The following is a 17,566-nucleotide window of genomic DNA, read 5'->3' on the forward strand; positions in this document are numbered from 1 at the left end:
CAGAATACTATTTTAAGTTTCAAAGAAAAGATTCTCCCAAAGTCACCATCCTTCACGAAATGTAATGAAGAGTTGGTGACATTTGTTCACAAGCCACAGGCATCCTTGGCAGTTTGAGAACACTGGTTTGTGTGTGATCGCCACCCTTCCAGGCATACTTGACTATCATCACTGAGTGTTCTAAGCTTTTCTAAGGGTCTGCTGCATCACTTCAAGTCCATGTGCCTCATGGCTTTCAGCCGCTTCAGTGGAGCCCGGCCCTGCTTTCGTGACAGTGGATGTCTCCAGTTTCCTAATAAAGAGGCTCTGTGCTGATCCTTGTTCCTTTGTGAGTCCAGACTCCACCCTGCGTCTTCCTCTCATCTTCATCTTCCCTGAAAGGAGCCCCAGGGGTAGCGGTCAGTGTCCATTGGTGAGCTGCATGGGTGCTGTCACTTGGCCTGCCTGTACACTCTGGGGAAGAGTAAGAGAAGCAAACAAATAAACAAGACACAGCCAGACATCCCAAGTCTAGACTTGAATATCTGAGCACTTGAAGCTGTTTTCCTTATAGCTCTCTACATTCCCAGGTTCTCGTGACTCAGAGTCCAGGCTATAAGCGCTCCGGATGTTTCAGTTTGTTGCTCAAGAGACCTACTAAGTGCATTTCGCTGGACTGAGTTTTGTGAGTATTATTAAAAAGAGTTCCTGGGAACAATATACCCAGAAACCATTTATATATAGTTATTCAGTTCAGTTCAGTTCAGTCGCTCAGTCGTGTCCGACTCTTTGCGACCCCATGAATCGCAGCACGCCAGGCCTCCCTGTCCATCACCAACTCCCGGAGTTCACTCAGACTCACATCCATCGAGTCAGTGATGCCATCCAGCCATCTCATCCTCTGTCATCCCCTTCTCCTCCTGCCCCCAATCCCTCCCAGCATCACAGTCTTTTCCAGTGAGTCAACTCTTTGCATGAAGTGGTCAAAGTACTGGAGTTTCAGCTTCAGCATCATTCCCTCCAAAGAAATCCCAGGGCTGATGTCCTTCAGAATGGACTGGTTGGATCTCCTTGCAGTCCAAGGGACTCTCAAGAATCTTTTCCAACACCACAGTTCAAAAGCATCAATTCTTCGGCGCTCAGCCTTCTTCACAGTCCAACTCTCACATCCATACATGACCACAGGAAAAACCATAGCCTTGACTAGACGGACCTTTGTTGGCAAAGTAATGTCTCTGCTTTTCAATATGCTATCTAGGTTGGTCATAACTTTCCTTCCAAGGAGTAAGCGTCTTTTAATTTCATGGCTGCAGTCACCATCTGCAGTGATTTTGGAGCCCAGAAAAATAAAATCTGACACTGTTTCCACTGTTTCCCCATCTATTTCCCATGAAGTGATGGGACCAGATGCCATGATCTTCGTTTTCTGAATGTTGAGCTTTAAGCCAACTCTTCACTCTCCACTTTCACTTTCATCAAGAGGCTTTTGAGTTCCTCTTCACTTTCTGCCATAAGGGTGGTGTCATCTGCATATCTGAGGTTATTGAGATTTCTCCCAGCAATCTTGATTCCAGCTTGTGCTTCTTCCAGCCCAGCATTTCCCACGATGTACTCTGCATATAAGTTAAATAAGCAGGGTGACAATATACAGCCTTGACGTACTCCTTTTCCTATTTGGAACCAGTCTGTTGTTCCATGTCCAGTTCTAACTGTTGCTTCCTGACCTGCATATAGGTTTCTCAAGAGGCAGGTCAGGTGCTTTGGTATTCCCCTCTCTTTCAGAATTTTCCACATAAAGTTATTGGCCTGGCCTTATTTCATGCTTCACCTTGCTCAGTGCAGCATCCGTAATTGGTGCTCAAAATACCAGGTTGAATGGATGAGGAATGAGTACCAGGTAGGTTTATTGATACAGAGAATGAAGTAATTGGGCAGGGGTAGGGGGACTAGGCTGGGCGTGCCTAAAGGAGTTAAGGAAAAGAAAATGCTCTCTGGGCTGCTGAAGTCAGAGAAGAGATGGCTGAGTTACAGCACAGAAAGAAGATTGACTTTCTTGAAGCTGTCAGTCTGTGAAATGTTCTTCAGAACACAGAAATGATCGTGGAAAGAACAAGGTTTGGAGTTAGAGTTGGGCTCTTGTCCAGGCTCTGTCACATATTGGCTATGACCTTATGCTGGCCATAATATGTCTTTGGGCCTTTGGTACATGTCAATGGCACCCCACTCCAGTCCTCTTGCCTGGAAAATCCCATGGATGGAGGAGGCTGGTAGGCTGCAGTCCATGGGGTTGCTAAGAGTTGGACATGACTGGGCGACTTCACTTTCACTTTTCACTTTCATGCATTGGAGAAGGAAATGGCAACCCACTCCAGTGTTATTGCCTGGAGAATCCCAGGGACGGGGGAGCCTGGTGGGAGTCTATGGGGTCGCACAGAGTCGGACACGACTGAAGTGACTTAGCTAGCTAGCCAGCTAGCTAGCAATTGGGATGATTAATACATGTGAAGGTGGCTAACCACTTGTGTGTATATGTATGCCTGTGTATGTATAAAATTCCACTTTCTGATTTATCAAGTGCTGCTTAATTTTTTAGTTTTAGTATTTACTACTTACACTACTACAGTATTCTCAGCGCTTTCCAAGTATTCATATTAATTTGTTTAATCCTCACAGCAACACATTAGGTCAGTATTACTCTTGTTTTTCAGATGGGGAAATTCAGGTACCCATAGTGGGCAGTAGAGCTGGGCAGTGGAGCTCAGTGGTCTAAGATGAACCATCCTCTAGGTCCTTAGAGCTACAAGGTCAATTGGACTTCCTCCCACACACATCAGGTTGGTTAGACTCTGCAGTGAAAATATGGCAGATAGTCACTGTATTACTTTCATTTTAGTCAAAGTCACCATTTCTCCTATCCCCCATCCCCTTTAAAAAAATACTTGGAGCGATTTTGGGGGTTGGAGTTTTAGTATTTACTACTTAACATTACTACATAAGTCACTTGGCCCTTATCTTCAACAGTAAAATAGAAACACTGTGTATCTCTTCAGATTGCTGGAATATGCAAATAAGAGACTGGAATGAAAACAGCAGACTGTAAGGCATCATAGAACTGGGGTCATTGGTCACAATATTTAATGTATTGGTCTTGACCAAATGTCAGTGATAACATATAAGAAATAATTACTTTGGCTAATATTTGTTAAGCATCAATGATATCCTTAAGTACCTATGATATTTTAAATTCATTTTCAAGTCTTATTTTACACAGGTTAAAATATATATATGTATGAAAATTAAATGTATGAAAATATAATTTTCAGAAAATATATGTATGAAAATATAATTTTCAGAAAATATATGTATGAAAATTATCCTTAAAATATCTAAATGTTCTTAATTCTTCCTCAGTTGAGCTTTAGAATGTTAACTCCAAGGATTTTGTTTCTTTCCTTCACTGCTGCATATAGGACCTGGAAGAGTGATCAGTACATATTTGTTGAATGAATTAATAGTTGATTTGCATTGAGGGACCAATTATGTGAAAAGGAGATAGGTTTTAATGCCAGCATCCCACTCAGTACAGTAAAAGGCTCATCCTAAGATATCCTCATGAGAACTCCCTGTGTGGAATCTGTGTAGTTGGATTTCTTTAATTTGATGCAAATATGACTGTGCTGTGCTGTGTTTAGTCTCTCAGTCCTGTGCGACTCTTTGTGACCCCATGGACTGTAGCCCACCAGGCTCCTCTCTGTCCATGGGATTCTCCAGGTAAGAATACTGGAGTGGGTTGCCATGCCCTCCTGCAGGGGATCTTCCCAAGCCAGGGATCGAACCCAGGTCTCCCGCATTGCATGTGGATTCTTTACCAGCTGAGCCACCAGGGAAGCCCATAACGTGACTACTGTGTGTGTTTTTATGCTTACAGCAAGCTGCACAGCATCTGTTACTATCTCGTTTTAGAAAATGGGAAACTCAGAATAGTCAAGAACTCGTCCAGATTCTCATAACTGGTTTTCATCTTAAAATGGTTGAGTTTTCCATTGTTTTTTCCTACTGCAGCAAACTATATACCGTTTTTGCCCTGAGTAAAAGTAGGGAATGGGTGAAAGAACTAAGTAAGGTTGTTTCCTGTGTGATTTTATGGAATCAAAAAGAGTTGTTGAATCAGCAGGTGTTGCTTTTGCCTGAAATAACATCTTCACTTTGTTTAGGCCTTTTAAAAACATCTGTGATGGTTTGAACTTTTGGGAGTTCACTGAGGTAAACTTCCAAGATGGAACAATTATTCGTCCCAACAGTTATTGCCATGGAATCTTCTAGCAGTTGAATTGGCTCTGATGTTTCTGATAAATTCCAAGGATGATCAGTAATTTGGTCTTGGAATTAAGGCTTTTCACTTTAGCTGCAGGAACCAATGACCCAGAATAATTTGTTGGCATCTGTATCTCGATTAAAAGTATTTTATGACATGTACTAGCCCTGTCTTGGTCAGTGCTTGGGTTATGTAAACTTGTCTTACAATTCTGTGATATGACTCTTATTCCTGTAGTAACACCAGGGCTTGACTTATTGTTCATGCCAAATTAAAAATAAAAACATTGTTAGCGATGACATTTGACTCATTATTACTCATGAGCACCTGAAGTCAGCAACTTGAATTTTGAGTCAGTTCATTTGGAAATATTCAGCAAACAACATTCCTTGAGGCTCCTTTGGGTCTAGAGGGTCAAGGGGATTAATGCAACTAATAGACTATTTCCATTGAACAAAACACCATTTAGGTGGATCAAAAAATATATCCAGTGATAACCAGTAGTAGCTTGATATTGGGTAAATATTAACTGATTTGATTAATCTTTTAAAATTTAGATATCCTTGCTATAATTAAAAAGCTGTCATATGTACCTAAGTGAAGAAGGGTAATGATTTGAGAGCTGTAAGCCATGGAGTTTATTCAGAAATTGTGTTGAAATTAACTTATAGGTGGTTCCTATAAATGATGTAACAATACAGTAAGACTGTATTAATCCTTTAGAAGTCCATTCTTGGCTCTTTTACTCTAATAATGTTGCCAGATTTTACAGCTGCAGTGTAATTTGAAACAATGTGAAAATTGCCCTGTTTACTCATTCCAAGCAAGAGGGCTAATGCTAAATTAGTTTTTTTGTTACAAGTTGATTGAGCTGAGTAATAGCCAACTTTATTTACTCTTCTCTGGTAGTGTTTTTTTTTATTATTCTGAACATTATAAAGTTTGTGTACAATTGTTTGTCCTGAACTCAGCAAGGATTTATCTTGGATTTTACTTACTTTAATTTTTTTAAAAATTGAAGTATAATTGGTTTAAAACATTATATTAGTTTCAGATGTACAGCATAGTGATTCAATATTTTTATATATTACAAAATGATTACTCCTAAGTCTAGTTACCATCTGTCACCATACAAAGTTATTATAAGATTATTACTATATATTCTTTATGCTGTGAATTTCATTCCTGTGACTGATTTCTTTTTTAGTTGGAAATTCTGGTCCTTTTAATTAAAGCCTTTCCTCCAATACAAGCGTTTTTATTTAAATTCTTTAAGAATGAAAAAGAAAACCAAGGTGTTTCTTTAATATGCTTTAGAATAGCTAAGAGAAAGAGTGTGAGTGTTGTGTTAGGAAGTCCTGAAAATGGAGTCATAGAAGAGCTTTATATCTTACATTACCAAAATCCTTTAGAGTAGACAGGAAAACAAACCAACAAATAAAAGAAAAAACCCCATCAGATTCGGAATGAAAACACAGGGGAGAAAAAGTCAGGAATGATTTTAGCCAAGTAGCCTCAGAGGATATATGCATTTTGACTGTCTTGCCTTCCAGAAACAAGAGGTCATGATTCAAGGCCTGATTGATACCTTATACTTTCCTGGGAGGCTGTGCTTAGGGTTCCTAGGGCCTGTAGCTCTTACGCAATATTTGATTCTGCCCTCCTGTCTTGGTTAACTCAGTCTTCACATTCTCACTACAGTTTCTTTTGGTTCGATTAAACCTTGCAGTCATCTCAGTTCACTTCTGCTCTTCCATTAGAGTCTGTGCTGTTGGTACTACAAGAAAGAGAGGTTTCCTCCTGTTGCCATTACTGTTGCTTTTCAGTGGTCCTTATTGCCTTCAAAGCACTTTACCTCTTGACCTGGTTGTGATAGCCCTGCTTGGGTGCATGTAAATAACATGTGATGAAAAATAGAACTCCCTGCATTCCCTGTCAGACAGCTCTCTCCCCGTGTTAGTCACGGCCAGCAGCCCCTTCCTCGTTCTTCAGATTCAGTGAGAAGTATTTGGGGCCCAGACGTTTGTGGGTTGCATTATCTACTTCTGTTTCTGCTACATAATTGGTTCATTTAGCCTAATGCCATGTTAGTCAGCTCACATTGGATTAGTGAGTGGTTCCTCTGATTTTTCCCCATACTTATTGCAAAACTGAAGAGAATTATTAGTATCTTTTTGTTGGATTAGAAGAATTTTTAAAAACTCACTTGATTTCTCTCTGTTCTCTGGGACCCTTCTTATAACCAAGGGCTTTTAACCTATTTTTGTGCTATAGACCCCTTGATTGTCTGGTCAAGCCTATGGACCCTCTCTCAGAATAATGTTTTAAATGTATCAAATAATATAGATACATGGTACTATAAAGGAAGCCAGTTATGTTGGAATAAATTGTGAAAATATTAAATTTATGATACAGTAATATATCGGAGAAGGCAATGGCACCCCACTCCAGTACTCTCGCCTGGAAAATCCCATGGATGGAGGAGCCTGGTAGGCTGCAGTCCATGGGGTTGCTAAGAATCGGACACGACTGAGCGACTTCACTTTCACTTTTCACTTTCATGCATCGGAGAAGGAAATGGCAACCCACTCCAGTGTTCTTGCCTGGAGAATCCCAGGGACGGGGGAGCCTGGTGGGCTGCCGTCTGTGGGGTCGCACAGAGTCAGACACAACTGAAGCAACTTAGCTGCAGCAGTCCTGACCCTGGGATCTGGTGAACTAACCCCATTCTGTAGGCTTGTGCATTGTGTTTGTAGATGTTTATACAGCCCAAGAAAATCTTCACCATCATCAGGTTGTTTTTTCCCTTTCTGTTAGAATGTTAAGATTCTCAGTCCTCTCAAACTCAATCCTGATATAATAGCCTACATTTGTAAGCATTTTTATGGTGTGCATTTTCACCTAGATGTCTCACTTGGTCTTAAGAGACAAGAAGGATATGCATTATTATCTAGTCCATCCATCCATCTATTTATCCATTATTTATTGAGAGTCAACTTGGTGCCAGTTATAGATCTAGGCACATAGGACATGGTGGAGAAATGCCATGTGAGTATGCAGCATGAATACCGAGTTAACCTTAGGGATCAGGGATAGCCAGAGGCTGTGAGACTAAAAATATGAACTGTAAGATTTGGTGAAAGAAGGTTGGGTGTGAGGAAATGGAGGGTTCCACACAACCAGGAACATGGGAATTGTTTTGCTTTGCTCTGTGCACTCCAGGGTTAGAAATTACATGATCCTCTGCAGTATTTTGCTTCTGTTGACTATTTCAGTTTATCACTACATGTGGAAATAGCCAGTCTGACACGTGTGTTTCTCATCTTCTCAAGTTGGATATTCATTGAGGAAATGTGTGTGTGTGTGTGTGTGTGTGTATGTGTGTGTTTAACTGTGGTGTCAGTTAAAATTCTGTGAATTTGATTGGTACCCAGGACAGATTTTATATTACATGATAATGATGATGATGATGACATGAAATGTTAATATAGCACCAGCATGTAGACTTCCCTGTGTACCAGGAAGTCTTCTATATACTTTATACATATTCATTCACTTAATCCTCAGAACATTCCTCTGCTACTGCTAAGTGACTTCAGTTGTGTCCAACTCTGTGCGACCCCATAGACGGCAGCCCACCAGGCTGCACCGTCCCTGGGATTCTCCAGGCAAGAACACTGGAGTGGGTTGCCATTTCCTTCTCCAATGCATGAAAGTGAAAAGTGAAAGTGAAGTCGCTCAGTCGTGTCCGATTCTTAGCGACCCCATGGACTGCAGCCTACCAGGCTCCTCCATCCATGGGATTTTCCAGGCAAGAGTACTGGAGTGGGATGCCATTGCTTTCTCCGACATTCCTCTGAGATAGAGAATATTATGGAAGTGCATAGAGGTGGAGTGCTCTGAAATTATAAAATGTATTTAGGACACACTCAGGCTGAGATTTCAACCCAGGTAGTTTGGCTCCAGACCCTATTTTCTTAAATTACTAAGTTTTATACTTGGGATAAATGGGGATAAGAATTTGCACATACTTCTTTATATAATAATATAACCCATTCTTTTGTTTACATGGTTTTCTAACTCATCATGGCCAAAGTTATCACAACTTTTCAGCCAAAAAGACTGTGTGACTGTTTTGCGTTTTCTCAGTGAGTTTCCCTGAAGGCTTAAGAGATCTTCAGACCTCACGGGTTCCTCTCTGGTTTGGCCCTAATGTGATTCATTGCCTGGTTGGTGCTTTCACCACCCACTTCTGTGATCCGTCACTTGCCAATGAACTCAGCTCCTAGAGAAAGAAAAGATAGCTTAGACACAGGTCAAGAATGCCTGTTTAAAATTGACTGCAGAGAAAAAACCCAAAACACAATAAAAATAAACAAAAAGATTGCAGAGAATGTACATTGTAAAAGACCAGCTCCATTAGCAGAGGCTATTAGCTGTGTCCTACTATGTCTCATTTAAATTAAGTTCTTTTAGAAAATGTTTTCTTCCTTGAGGCTGCAATCTACAACTCTTATCCTTAGAATCATGCATTGGAGTTGGTGCAATTCAACAGTGAGTTATTAGGTACAAATTGAAGATTTCATATGCAGCTTGGTTTTCTCATGCCTCTTGCAGCCAAATATTTTTAAGTGTGTCTAAGAAAGGGTCCAGTTGAAAATTAGAATGTAAAATTATTAAGTGAAATACAGTTATGTATTGAAGATATCTGACAGCTGGAGTTTTAGGTGCTGAATTGCATATCTCAACTCATATTTTTTCCTTCACTTTTCAGATCTGAAAACTTTTAGATAATTCCAGTATCTGTAGAGGTTACTTAAGGATACTAAGTGACTTGAGGTTTTATAGTCATAGGGGGAACTAGAGGTAAAATGGGAAGCTCTACAATATTAATATTTAGGGCAGTATTTAAAAAAAGAATATGGTAATTGGGTCAGTTTATATATGTATGAATGTGTATGAGAATGACACATGCATTGGAAAAAGGAAAACTTTTTTTGCATTATATTCTAATACTGTCACATATTTAAATAGTGCTTCATAGAGGACAAATGAGCCTTAGAAGGTTAAACGGGACGACCGAGAGGCTCTGGGGAGTGAGGACAGAGCCAGGATTGAAACACACAATTCTGGCTTCAGCTACACTTGAGCTTTGCCTTCAGGCCAAACAAATGGTGAGAAGGATCTACTATGTCAAGAGAGAAAAATGGAAAGACAAGGTGTTCATCTTGGGGACTAATGTGGTATACTTGAGTCTGGATTTAAAAAAAAAAAAAAAGGTTGAAACTTCCTTGGTGGTCCAGTGATTAAGAATCCATCTTGAAATACAGGGGATGCAGGTTCGATCCCTGGTAAGGGAACTAAGAACCCACATGGCGCGAAGCAACTAAGCCTGTGCTGCGGCGACTGAACCCACACACCACAACTAGAGGGTCAATGAGCCACAGTGAAGATTCCACCTGATGCAATGAAGAGCCTGTGTGCCACAACTAAGACCCAGTGCAGCTAAATAAGTAAATAAAATATTAACAAAAAATGTTTAGTGCAGTTCTGGGCTTATCAGATTTGTAACTGTGCGTTACTAGACCTGGGACCTCAAGTTGGAAGATCCTATTTATATCTAACCCAAAAGGTGTTGGGGGGATTGAGTTTACCTACCCATTCTGAGATTAACTGAAATCATGTACATGACAGTATCTGGTGCTTGACAAATGTGACATTCCCTTCTCCTTCCTTTATACACTGATCTATAAGTTGTCTAAATTTTTCCTTATGACATTATTTTCTGATGAGTCTGATTTGTCTTATAAAACGTCATAAAGAACCACTTTATTATATGCAGTGTGCATGTGTGCTCAGGTGCTTCAGTCATGTCCAAGTCTTTGTGACCCTGTGGATTGTAGCCCGCCAGGCTTCTCTGTCTATGGGAATTCTCCAGGCAAGAATACTGGAGTGAGTTGCCTTGCCCTCCTCCAGAGGATCTTCTCAACCCAGGGATCAAACCGGCATCTCTTATGTCTTCTGCATTGGCAGGCGAGTTCTTTACCACTAGCACCACCTGGGAAGCCCCATTATATGCTAGCATGTAGACTTAATAAGTAAAACAAAACAGAGCTTTTGTATGTTTAAAACATACAAAACCTTCCTGGAGGTTATCTGGCCACACGGTTTGAGACTTTGTGTGGCCAGGAAGATTCTGTCTCTAATTTAACTTTCACAAAACTAGCAAAGATGTAACATAAACACCAAGAGGAACAGCGAGACGTTCTCATCTTATCCCATTTATCCTGTGGCTGCGAATATTTATTTGGCCTGGTTGTGATTTCTGTTCTGGAGTGGTTAATGTCCAGATCAACTCCACATAATGGAAAGCTGACCTCAAGTAGGAGAAGGATAGATGTGTTAAGAAAAGGAAAAAAAGACTAGTGGAGATTGCTGTGGTTTGTAAAAAGGAAGTTGTTGGGGAATAGATTGATGACTGAGGATTAATAGACCATGGGTAGCTGGTGCAGGGTTTCCACGCAGACCTTAAGAGTAAGGGTGGTGGGGCCATGCTTCCCTGGAAGCCTGGAGCCGGGTAGAATGGGAAATATCATTAGAGGATAATAAATATATTTAGTTGAAACTTTGATTCTTTATGTTTACAGAAGAAAGGACTAGATTGCATTATAACTAATTCCCCCAAATATCTGGGAGTGAATAAAAAGCTGAGTAATCCTCTGTTATTCATATTAACAGGATGGAGGAGGCAGGAAGAGGGTGTGTGTGTGGATGATATAGAACAATGAATAAGATGAGGGCTGACAGACACCCACAGAATCTTCCCTGTCTTCTGCCTGACCTTCTTGGCTGGACAACACTGGACACAGCCAGATCTTTAGCATGAGAAAAGGAGATGGGGAGAAAGAGAAAACACATTCTACTGACTGTTGATGATCTTAAATCACCCCAACATCCCCTCCCTAAAAACTGTTTTCCTCTCAACTTCCCACAGCTGGAGAAATACACTTATAAGCCTCAATGCCTGACTTGATCCCTGCTGTAATGATTAGAGTCAGATGTTTAGACACACTAGGTGAATGTGCTTTGACTCGGCCATAGCTGAGCCCATAATTCCACATGACAGATACTGGGTGACTGCCATTTTTGTTTTGAACATAAACTACGTCAGACCTGGTGCCTGATGTAAACTTGTGCTTTGTGTTGCAGTGTCAGCTCATCATCATGGGAGCTTTTGTTTGATATGGGTCCTGATTGTCTAATTTTGGAGAATGAAATGCAATAGAAGGTGCCAGTTTCCAACTCAGATGTCAGCCAGCTACGATGATAAAGTTTCCTAAATTTGTGATTTAAAACAATGTAAGTCTCATAGGTGGTTCTCAATATAAAAAGAATAAAATCATTCAATGCTTTTAAAGTATCATGCACATTATTGCACTTAGAGTATTCAAAAAAGCAAGTGTTACTGTTAGAATGAGAAGCATAATACAATGATTAGGAGCGTGGGTTGTTGTGAAGTCGCTAAGTTATGTACAACTCTTTGTGACCCCATGGACTGCAGCACGCCAAGCTTCCCTGTCCTTCACTATCTCCCAGAGCTTGCTCAAACTCCTGTCCATTGAGTTGGTGATGCCATCCAACCATCTCATCCTCTGTCGTCCCCTTCTCCTCCTGCCTTTAATCTTTCCCAGCATCAGGGTCTTTTCTAATGAGTCAGCTCTTTGCATCAGGTGGCCAGAGTATTGGGACTTCAGCTTTAGCATCAGGAGCATGGGATTTGAAATTAAACCTTAGTTTGAGGCTTGGTCCTGGTGCTTACTAATCCTTTAATCTCTTTCAACCTCATTTTCCCGCATGTATACAATGATACCTGCTTCATAGAGATGTTGTGTCGATGAGATAACAGATGTAAGGACTTTAACTAAGCATATTGTGAGTACTCAAGAAATGGTAACTACAGTTAATAGTAATGATAGAAATAAAGTTACCACTCTTAACGTTTTGGATTTTTAGTAGCTTCTTCAATATGGAGAGCTATTCGTGCCTTTTGTTGTTATTGATATTGTATGTGCATGTTAAATCACTTCGTTGTGTACAACTCTTTGTGACCCTATGGGCTGTAGCCTGCCAGCCTCCTCTGTCCATGGGATTCTCCAGACAAGAATACTAGAGTGGGTTGCCATGCCCTCCTCCAGAGAATCTTCCCAATCCAGGGATCGAACCTGAGTCTCTTATGTCTCCTGCATTGGCAGGTGGGTTCTTTACCATTAGCGCCACCTGGGATGCATATTTATTTTTTCCTTTAGTGCCCTTTAAAACAGTGTGGAAATACCAATACTGTGTCTCCAAGGTTTATTATTGGTTGATGACGTGATAGTGACTTTTTAAAAATATCCAATTAAAGTGAAATGTTCATTAAGTTTTCCATCTTCTCTCTTGTCCCCTTCCTGCCTTAAAGAGAGCTTGGGTGGAATAAAGTGTGTATGATTTTTTTTTTTTGCAGACATAAATGATCTAAATTCTTCAAGTATATGAAATAGCATGTTGCAGTAGAAAAAGAACAGGACAGGAAGTCAGGAGTCTGAAACCACTCTTGCCCATGAATCTGTCTTCAGCTTTAGAGGACAGATTTTGGAATTATCACCAGCTTTTTGCTACTTCTGTTGCTCTAGTTAGTCATTGCTTTCTTTGTCTACATCTGGTATTGCTATTTGTGTACATGCTGCTATTACGCTTGGAACACCATATGGTTATTTAAAAAATTGGAGTTGCCTACCCACAAGACTGAGAGTTCTTTGAGGGTGTTTTATGTATCTTTGTATTTCCAGTGCCCAGCAGAGAGCCTGGTGTTGAATACCGACTTAGTAAACACTTGTCAAATGATTGCATGGCCAGAATCAAAGCATAACTTCAGGCTTCCTGGCTGGGTGGTCTTGAGCAACTTACTTTTTTTAAACCCACAGTTTCTTTGTCTCTCAAATGAGTGTCACACCTGATTTGCCCGTGAGCTCGAATGAATGAATGTGAATAGTTTATGTACATTGCAAAATTCTGGGCAATAGAAGGTAATGAAAAGTCATAATATTGAAACCTAAGCTATACTTTTTATTGTGATATAATTTATAATAGCAAGAATTGGAAATGTCTACCACTGGGGCATTTGCTAAATAACTTATGATATTATAACATTTAATACTGGGCAGCTGAGAATATTAACTAGCATTTTTGCCATGTTCCAGGTCCTGTTCTAAGCATCTAACAAATATTTAGCCCTTACAATGTTGCTGTCAAATCTGGATGCCGTTATCCTCAATTTACAGATGAAGCAGAACTACATTGACTAGCATCGAAAGAGATACAGAACATCTTGGACATGGATAAAAAGCAGATCAGAGAGCAGCATGCAGAGTGTTGCATATACTTATTAAACAGAAAAGAAACACCTGTGATAGGCCATCCACCCAAAATGAATAGTGGTTGCCTCTGGGGACTGGATTTATGAGGAAGCTTTTGCTCTGTGTAGGTTTGAAAAAAATTTTTTTTCTTTTTACAGTGAGCAAGTATTAGTTTATAGTCAATAAAATAAAGCTAGTAAAGGATAGTTCTCAAGAAAAGAAACATTTATTTTCATATTTAAAACAAAAGATACCCAAGATTTCTTCTTTTTTCTCTTTCTGCCCATCATTTTTCATCTCCTGGGCCCCAGCACTTCACTTGCATTTGATTCTCATTTGCCATCTATGTGAGGGTGAGTGAAGCTTTAGCTAATGAATAAGATAGTATGAAACCTCAGTGACTGTGAATAAGAGTATAGCCTTCTAGCCAGCAGACACTTCTTTTCCATTAGGGAGCAAAGTCTCTAACTTCCAAAAATTTAATATGCCAAATGACTCTATGGTAGATGACAGGGAAGTTGTAAAACTTAATTAAATCTGCCTGCTCCATTCACCAGGTATGAGAAGGTCCTCAACCTGGGAAAGCTGCTATTGAGCAGCTGGCATAGGAATCCCCTGGTCACCCTCGTGCTTATGCAGACAATGGAACCTTGTGGGGCTGCTTGAGGAGTCCCTCAGTAAGTGCCGAGGTGCCAGCCAAGTCACCAGGCTGCCCCGAGCCACACCCAGGCAGCGAGGCTGCAGCCCTGTCGTCTGGTTGGCCAGCCTCACTGGCACCTGCGCCTTGCTGCCGGTGGGATTCTAGCTCTCATTGTTTCCTCAGGAACTTTTGTTACCGCAGAACTTTCTCACACTCACTGGCCCAGATGTTTGCTGAATTCCAGGGCTAGTGTGTGTGGTCAGGCAGCCAAATTCCAATTTTAGAATACTGCTTGTGACTGAGAATCTCTGTTAACTCAGGCTTTTAGAAGGCTGACTGTGTGTGTGGTGTGTTGGGGATGGGACAGTAATGAAAAGCAATCAACCAGCAATTCCCAACCAGAGAACAAACATATATGCTTCTCAAGAGGTTTTGAATGTTAGCAATGAGCAAACGAAGTTGTCCATAGGGTCAAATGGCCCTGGAATTTTAAGTCACATCTCAAAAGGATTGCACTAACCTTCCCCTCTCCGTCACCAGAAAGACAGTGCTTAATTCACCTCTGAATTTCCAGCCAGTTTACAGCTTTCTTTAGTAATGCATCTCAGAATTTGACATCATTTCTAAGCCACAAAGTTCTTTCTCTCCAATGTCTAAAATAAGCCTTTCTCCCTCTAAGACTTATGGAGACATTTCCTCCCTCCGTCCTTCCCTCCCCCCACCTCCCTTCCTTCCTCTCATACCTACGTGCCTGTCCTTTGACAGGCATTGTTACTGGCAATGGAACTATACCAGACATTATTATTGGTGCTGGAGCTTTGAACTAGACAGACAAGTTCCCTTGCTGTCGGAAACTGGCATTCTGCTGGGGACAGACAATAAATAAATAAGAATTTCAGATAGTATTAAGCAGTGTGGGTAAAACTAAACAAGATCATGTGAGGGAGAGGGGTCTGGGAAGTGGAGGGGGGAGATTTATTGTTGCTCTCTCTTTTTTTCTCATTCCATTTCTTTTTATTAAACCAACAATTTGAGCAGTCTGTGGTCCTTATTTCAAACCCCCTTTTTTTTTCTTCTTGCTTTCTGTTGTGTGCTTTGGTCATGATTCTTTGTGGAACTGACCTTTCAGCTGAGACCTGAATGATGAGAAATTATGGGATGGACTCATGGCTAGAACCTGGGAATATCATTTTTCCTCAGTGTAAATGGTGGCAGATGGGGTGGGACAGTGATACCTATGCCCTAGATTGGTTGGGATTAACTAAAGTAACTTGCCTGCCATAATGCTTTGTCATATAGAAGCCTTAAATTATAATAATAGAAGGGCTTTAAAAAAAACTGTTGCCACCACAATTTTGTATGTCCTTTAGTTGAATTAGTCATCATGTCATCTATTAATATATAAAAATCTGTTGGCAATAGAGGCCAGAAGGTCTACTGGAGTTATGCTTTGGATTTACATTGTAGGAGTGAACAAGATGATGTCAGGATCTAGCCAGACTCCTTGATATCACTAGAGGGGTCCGTTTTCTTCTGTTATTTACCAGCTTTATTTCAAGAGTTGGCTACAACTGAGTTATTTGATAGAAGAGTTGGACATAGGACTTCACCATGTCAGCCATGCCTTAGATTCACTTAACTTGATTCCTGCTCCCCAAGGAGCTGAGCTGCAGGAAGCCCTGAAGGCAGGGCCAACACGCTGACCTCAGGAGCCTCGTGAGCGCGCTCAACTCTTGGCAGGTCCTCTGCTGAAATCCCCAAGTTCTACAGGGCAGAGCCTCAAGAGCTGGCATTGGTTTGGGAAGATTTGATGGCAGGTGTTAACTTGTGGCTTCCAAGCACTAGAGGACAGAGATTCCTCATTGCAAGAATGCTGCAGAAAGCGTGTTTTACTGTGCGTAGGCCAATTTGACTTTTACTATATGTAACTGTTGTAGACTTTATTCCGCAAGCTATATTCAAGGTTTACTGAAGTAATACAATAACAGTAATTAATGCTCATATCTGGATAACATTTATACCTTGACCTTTGTGCCTTCCAACAACCCTGGTGGTGGTTAGGGTCGTCCCAGGAATGGCCTCGCCAGTAGTGTGGCAGAATATCAATAAGGCTATGAATGCTGTAATGTTGGCCTTTCTGGGGTTGAACCTGGGTTCGACCACTAGTTGTGAGCTACTCGTTGATATTTAACTACTCTGTGACTTGGTTCCTCATGGTAGAGTGAGGCTCACAGCCCTTATCTCAGAGGAGAGATGTGAGGATGGAGTTAATATATGTAAGCCCCTTCGAGTAGTGCCTGGGTCTGAACCAAGACTTTATGTGGGGGGAGATGGAAGCTCCAGAGGTCACATTGCTGGCTTGAGTGAGCACATTTCCAGAGCAGAGACCCAGCATGAATCTCTTGATTCTAAGTCTAGTAATCCTACTTTTTCTTGTGCTGACAGTTATTAGTTATGATTTTAAAATGTAAATGCAGATTATAGTGATAAAATAGCACATTAGTACTTGTGCTATTAATGCTACTTTACATACCGGGAAACTAAGCTTCATAGTGGTTACTTTGAAATGACTCATAATGTTACTTTGTTGATTTTTTTTTTAGCATGCCACTGGTCTTTCTATATCTGCTTTGTAATTTTATAATGTGTGTAAAGCCTAACACTGAAAATGGTATTTACAGTATTAACTAAAATCAACTTTCCCTTGAGACAAAACTATAAAAGAATACAATTAAAAAAAATGAACTAGAAATGTATATATCACAATGAACAGTTTCCCTTCTGAAATGAAGTTACAGACTTTTTCTACTGATACCATCATTCTGTAAATATACCAGAATTTTTCTCCTTGGAAATGGCCTGAAAACTCAGCACTATATTATTTTAATATTAATTTTTAAAAATAAAACATTTGAGGACACATTTTGTAAAAAAAAAAAAAAAAATATGGAGAAAATCACTTGAGGTTTATTCAGAAACAGAAAGTGGGTTCAAAAGTAACACATGAAAATGGTCGATGAGTCATCAGTTTGGGATTAAAAAGCCAAAGGTGTGGCAGCTTGTGACTTTTCCCGTGTGATTCCGGAAGATCGATGGAAGATTTCAAGTGGCATCCTCTGTCATCCATGGCTGCCTCAATGCAGGAAGTGCATGCCCTCCTGGAAGACAGCTCTGAAGGCCGGCATTCATAGTGTCCTTCAGAAACATTGCCAGAAACCTTCAGTGATGTGAAGAAGT

Source organism: Bison bison, unplaced genomic scaffold (genome assembly GCF_000754665.1).
Source record: "Bison bison bison isolate TAMUID 2011002044 unplaced genomic scaffold, Bison_UMD1.0 scf7180017864451, whole genome shotgun sequence".
Classification (NCBI taxonomy): Eukaryota; Metazoa; Chordata; class Mammalia; order Artiodactyla; family Bovidae; genus Bison; species Bison bison.